A 6,450-nucleotide genomic window follows, 5' to 3' on the forward strand; every position below is an offset into this window, starting at 1 on the left:
GAGACACCAACAGATGCGAGGAAGGAGAGGGTTTCAACACTCCACAACATACAGACACTGTGCCATATGACTCTATATACTCGAGCCCAGAACCAAAAAGCCCTTCACTGGAAGCAATACCTACGTCAGTCTCAACACAAGTTTATGGCATCTCTGATGGTGACAGCTCTGCTGTTAGTAGTGAACCTCGAAAATTCGGGAGTCTTGATGATATTTACAACAACACAGAGATAGTCGAATTAGATGATGAGTTGTTGCTTATAGGCATGGATGAGCCACTAAACTATGATCAAGCATCAAGGAAGAAGGAATGGAAAAATGCTATGAAATCGGAATTGGAGGCAGTTGAAAGAACCGAGACCTGGACACTGACAGAGCTGCCACCAGGTAAGAAACCTATAGATTTAAAATGGGTTTTCAAGTTAAAGAAGGATTCAAATGGGTAAATAGTGAAACATAAGGCAAGGATCGTGGCAAAAGGGTATGTGCAAGAATACGAAGTAGACTTTGAGGAAATTTTTGCACTTGTGACTCGCCTCGAGACAGTACGGCTTATTCTTGCTATATCAGCTAAACATGGGTGGGGAGTACATTACCTAGATGTGAAATCAGCATTTCTAAATGGGGAGTCAACGGAAGAGGTGTATGTATCGCAACCTGAGGGTTTTGTAAAACCTGGCCAGGAACACATGTTTTACAAGCTACACAAGGCTTTGTACGGCCTTCGTCAAGCTCCTCGAGCCTGGTACTCGAAGCTGAGTAAATGCCTGGAGAGCATGTTTTTAAAAAGGTGTCCTTAATAACATGATGTTTACACTAAAAAGGAAGAATGTGTGGTGTTGATTGTAGCAGTCTATGTTGATGACTTGCTGGTGACTGGAACTAATGTTGCTGTTATACGAAAGTTCAAGGATTAAATGGGTGAGTCTTTTGATATGAGCGAGCTAGGTACTCTCTCTTACTAACTGGGAATCGAAGTTGAGCAGGGAAAAGGGTACATTAAGCTTAAACAGGGAGCATATGCCAAGAAAGTTTTAGAAAAAGCGGGCATGGGAGATTGTAACCCAACAAAGTATCCAATGGAGCCAAAACTTTTGATCACAAAGGATGAAGGAGGAGCAGCAATTGATTCAAAGGAGTTCAAAAGCATAGTCGGTGGTCTTTGATATCTCGTTTATACCCGACCAGACATTGCATATGTCATAGGGATAATCATTCAATTTATGGAAAGACCAACTGTTATCCACCTGAATGCGGCTACGCGAATACTTCATTATGTTAAAGGAACGATGAATTATGGTTTAATCTACTCTAAAGATAGCGGGAATAATGTATTGACAGGGTTCTCAGACAGTGATTTGGCTGCCCATATTAACAACAGAAAAAGCACCGGAGGCATGGTCTTCTACCTGAATGAGAGTGTGATAACCTGGGTTTCTCAAAAACAAAAGTGTGTTGCCTTGTCGTCTTGCGAAGCTGAATTTATGGCAGCTACCGGAGCAGCGTGTCAGGGAATATGGCTGCGAAAGCTACTGGGAGAAGTTACAGATGGTTGTGTTGGGCCTATGGTGCTATACATTGACAACAAATCTTCCATAGATTTGGCCAAAAACCCATTTTTTCATGGTAGATCAAAACATATTGATATACGGTATCACTTTATCAGAGAATGTGTTGAACGTGGTGAAATTATTATTAAGCATATTCGTTCAGATGAACAGCGTGTTGATGTCCTCACAAAAGCATTACCAATAGTCTAGTTCGAGAATATCCGTCAATTGCTATGAGTTAAGAATCTCAATAAAGACGTTTAGATTAAAGGGGTGCTTGTTGGTTTTAATCTAAACATATTCCTTGTTTTAATTGTTTTAGTACAACATTCAGGAGAGTTTTTAGGCATAGTTGAATAAGTCTGGGTAGTGGAGATAGTGTAGGAAACATCTGTTACTGGTTCCTAGTTTGTAGGTCTTTCATTCTTGTATTTATTTGATTTCTCTAACAGCTAATAACCTATCAACTCCACTTGTTTGTTTTTACTCCGTTTAAAAGTTATCTACATTTATACACATATATATATATATTAAGATCTTGCTGGTGGTGTTCTATACATAAGTTATAGTATCCATGTTTATTATCTTCTTGATTGAGTATTTACGAAACAAAAATTCTAGAGAAAAATTTTTGAAAAAATTTTCTTCATTTTTCTTTGTCAGATATAGTGTATTTTCAGCCAATTTTTACTATTTATATTACAGAAAAAGTGACCAATGTTGCCTTAAAACAATAAGTTATCATGAGTAGCCACATCAATAAATAAATCATTTTAATTTCTTATTTATCAAATTAAATGCATATGAAATTTCATATCATTTGACTATCAACAACAGAACTTGAAAATCACCAAACTCTGGAAAATGTAAATCCTTAGTCTATCCCTTCGTGTATTAATACTCCTACTACAAAAAGGGCAACGTCCCTGCTATTTATATGCATTATTTATGTATGTATTTTTTTCAGCCATGGGATCTGAAAAAGCGGAGCAATTAAAATTGGTTGCTTCAGCTAGAACAAGAGATGCTGCACAAGCTGGTATATTAAGCACATCTAAAGTCGGATCATATGAATTTTGAACCTGACACATAAACAAAATTTCTAATATTAGTACAGTTTAGCAATTAATAGCATTAAATGATTCCATGTAATTTAATTTAAAGATATATATTAAATATTGATTGCTTAATTTTTGTATTGAACAATATATATTGGTGGAAATAATGAAATCATATTAAAAAAACCCATATATGTCTATCATTATCTAGTCAATATATGTATATACAGTGACACACGCAGAAAATAATTTTAGGGAGTCCAATTTGCTTATAAGTCAGAGAGAATTTAACTCTGGCATGCAGTAACATAATAGCCTAAACTTGCAAGTGTATAAAATTAAAATTTATCTGAACGTTTTTCATTCCACCACACAAGATATATATTTAATAGCAATCCTACCGGTATTTGTGAACAACTATAATGCAACACCATCATATATGTATTAGTATACAAATTCTATTTGATATCCTTAATAGTTAAAACTATATATTCACCAAACACATATATAGAACAACATACAGTAAAAAACCGGAACATGCAATGGGGAGAGTTTTAATAAAAAAACAAAATCATGACATGTATTATTAAGTATTCAAAAAAGCACACATTCACAAAGTGAGAAATATCAATAACTTTGCAATACTGGCCTCTTAGCAAGCTCGGATCCAAATGTAATCTGCTACCAAACACACAACCCACTTGCCAAGTGTTCTAAACAAACAATGACTATTAAAAGGTATACTACCCGGTAATTCTTCCCATCTGAGGGGGCCAGGGACCCAGACCCCTTAAATTTCCATGTATATATAGCCATAGAGAGGTTTATGGGCAGACACTAGAATAAATAGGGGAATAGGCTACCATCACAAATGTGACTGTCACGCGTCAATTGATTTTGATCCTCATTTCTAATTAAGTATAACCTGTTATTATTATTTTAATAATAATAATTAATTTATTGGCTACATATAAATATATCAATTATATTTGCTATCTATTATATTGGGTTAAATTAAATGATCAAATCACAAACCCAATTAGATGTAATCTATTGTATGGACCTAATAAGTGGATACCTAGGCCCAATTAAATTATAATAGGAGATTTAACTAGGTGGTATACAAAAGGGTTATAGTCTCCAATATATCAAGTATGTGTAATGAGTTATCTTCTACCCATCAGAGATAGCTATTGAGAAACCTTAAGGAGTACTTGGTTGAGGAAGACAATAATCATGAATGTTATTCAGATTCAGATATCGTTATAATATAACCTTATGGATTCACGTACGTTTCTGCCTTCGGTTTAATCTCAATAATTAGATATGATGATTACGGTTCTTGTCTCTATTTTAGACAATTATATGTTTACAGAATTGTTAAATTATATCAATTGGCATCAAAGTCTCTTCATATTTAATTATTGTGTATTGATTCAAGCCTTTTTTAAGACGTGCTATTTTGATTTGTTCGGTTATTATTTAATGAGATTATGGAGATCCGACGTCTGGTAGGGCTCACTACAGTGATTTCATTAGTTTTAATTCATATTATGTGATTCTCGAGCACGTAGTCAATGATTTGATGTGACCATAGTGTGGTTATTAATTGATTAGCAATTCAGATCAATACACATGACCATGATTAAACTTTTGTGTTATAGTTTATTATTAAATTTTATTAATATGATGTGCTATTACATGTTATTCTATGATGTTGAGTATTATTACATGCTACTGTTGGGGATAGGAATTACTTGACATATTGTGTTTATGAATTAAGTGCCTTCAAACAAGTACTATAGAGTCATGGATTCATGTGAACTTTTTTTTTGTTTCGAGTGTACTTTTTGACAAGTTAGACCATATTATATTCTTTTTTTAGATTTTCGGTGGTCTAACGTAATTAGTCAGAGGTTAATATCTACGGTGTTTGACTATAAATTAAGAATACATGTTTGTGAGTAAATTAATTATTGGCAAATTAAAATAACTTTTTTATTTAAGTGGTCAAATATTTTTTAAGTTAATTGATTGAAGCAATATGTCGCCAAAGTGACCTCTTTTGTGTAGATTGATTAATTTTAAATTATTATGATGATAGAATATTTAATTTTATGAAAATTTTATCGGCCCAAGGGAATGTAACGTTTTGCCAAAATTAAAATATTCTTGTGATAATAACTATATAAAAATATTAAGTTTTTCATGTGAATAATAAACCAGTCCAAAGAAAGTAATATTATTTGATAAAAATTATTTGTTAATACTTGATTATTGCGTGGAGAGTACGAATTGTAAATTAAACTTTCTGTCCAAAGACTAAAATTTAATGTTGCACTAGATATCTTGTGACGGTGTTGCCAATATTTAAAATTTTATCACATTATTGTATATACTAGTTTTTGAGTATTATGTTGTATATTTGTTTTCCATTACAGTTACCGCTTCTTCTAAATTGAGCATGATTGCAATGTTGAATAGGACAAATTATGTCACGTGGAAAAAGAATGTTGAGATCATTCTTGGTTGTATGGATCTCGACCTTGCGCTAAGGAAAGAGCAACCAGTTTCCACTACGGATGATCCCAAAATGGATCAAATTAAGAAATGGGAACGCTCTAATCGCATGTGTCTTGCGATCATGAAGCGAATGATTTCAACTGGAATTCGGGGCTCTATTACTGATAGCACACGTGCCAAGAAGTTCCCCTCCGAGATTGAGCCATATTTTGCTAAAAATGAGTAATCTTCTGTCAAAACTCGTGACCATGAAGTATAAAGGAATGGGAAACATAAGGGAGTACATTATTGGGATGTCTAATCGTGCTGGAAAACTCAAGTAACTCAAGTTAGAACTTTCGGATGAGTTACTTGTTCACTTGGTTCTTATTTCTCTGTCTCCTCAGTTCGGCCACTTTGTGGTGAGTTATAATACTCAAAAGGAAAAATGGACTCTTAATGAGCTTATTTCACACTATGTGCAAGAGGAAGAGAGGGTTTTTTGAGAGAAGACTGAGAGTGTTCACTTAGAATCAAGCTCTCATGATAAAAAAAAAGAGAGGTAAGGATATTGCAAGTGGAAAACCCAATCATCAGTTGCAAGAGTAGGATAAGGGAACAACCTGCTACTTTTGTAAGAAGGCTGGACACATGAAGAAAGAGTGTTCCAAATATGATGCTTGGCATGTGAAGAAGGGTAAGACTTTTGTCTTTGTTTGTTCTGTTTATTCTGAAGTTAATTTGGCTTCTGTACCTAAGGATACTTCGTGGTTGGATTATGGTGCAACTACTCACATTACTTTATGCCGTGAATGAATAAATCTGTAATTTTCTCGTTCCTTCCTTGGTAAACATGGATATTTTCCATACGGTAGTTTTGTTTTCTGCGGAGCCAAGGATCCTGAACTGCCACCACCTCCTTTTCATCTCCAATAACCCATCTGAAGCCATTACATAGCGCTTCTTTTTGTATGGATTCCGGTCCAAATGAAGCATGATTTTGTGCCTTTAATAGCTTTTTAGGAAATGCACATCTGTGAAATATCGAGCTTTGAACACTCGAGAAACCAAAGACTAGGGGTGATACATAAATTTCCAACAGTGCTTTCCTAAAAGATCAATGTTAAAACCATGTAGAGTCTGAAATCCTAGTCCTCCTTGACACTTGGTGCTGCTCATACCCTCCAGGATATCCACTTCACGCATTTGTTATCAGAATCACCCGATCGCCACCAAAAATTGTTGATTTAGAGCTCGATCTCCGTACATATAGTTTCTGGTAGCAGGAAGCATGACATACAATATGCTGGAATCGACTAAATAACATTCTTAATAAGAAC

The sequence above is a fragment of the Apium graveolens genome, unplaced genomic scaffold (genome assembly GCF_009905375.1).
Source record: "Apium graveolens cultivar Ventura unplaced genomic scaffold, ASM990537v1 ctg836, whole genome shotgun sequence".
Taxonomy (NCBI): Eukaryota; Viridiplantae; Streptophyta; class Magnoliopsida; order Apiales; family Apiaceae; genus Apium; species Apium graveolens.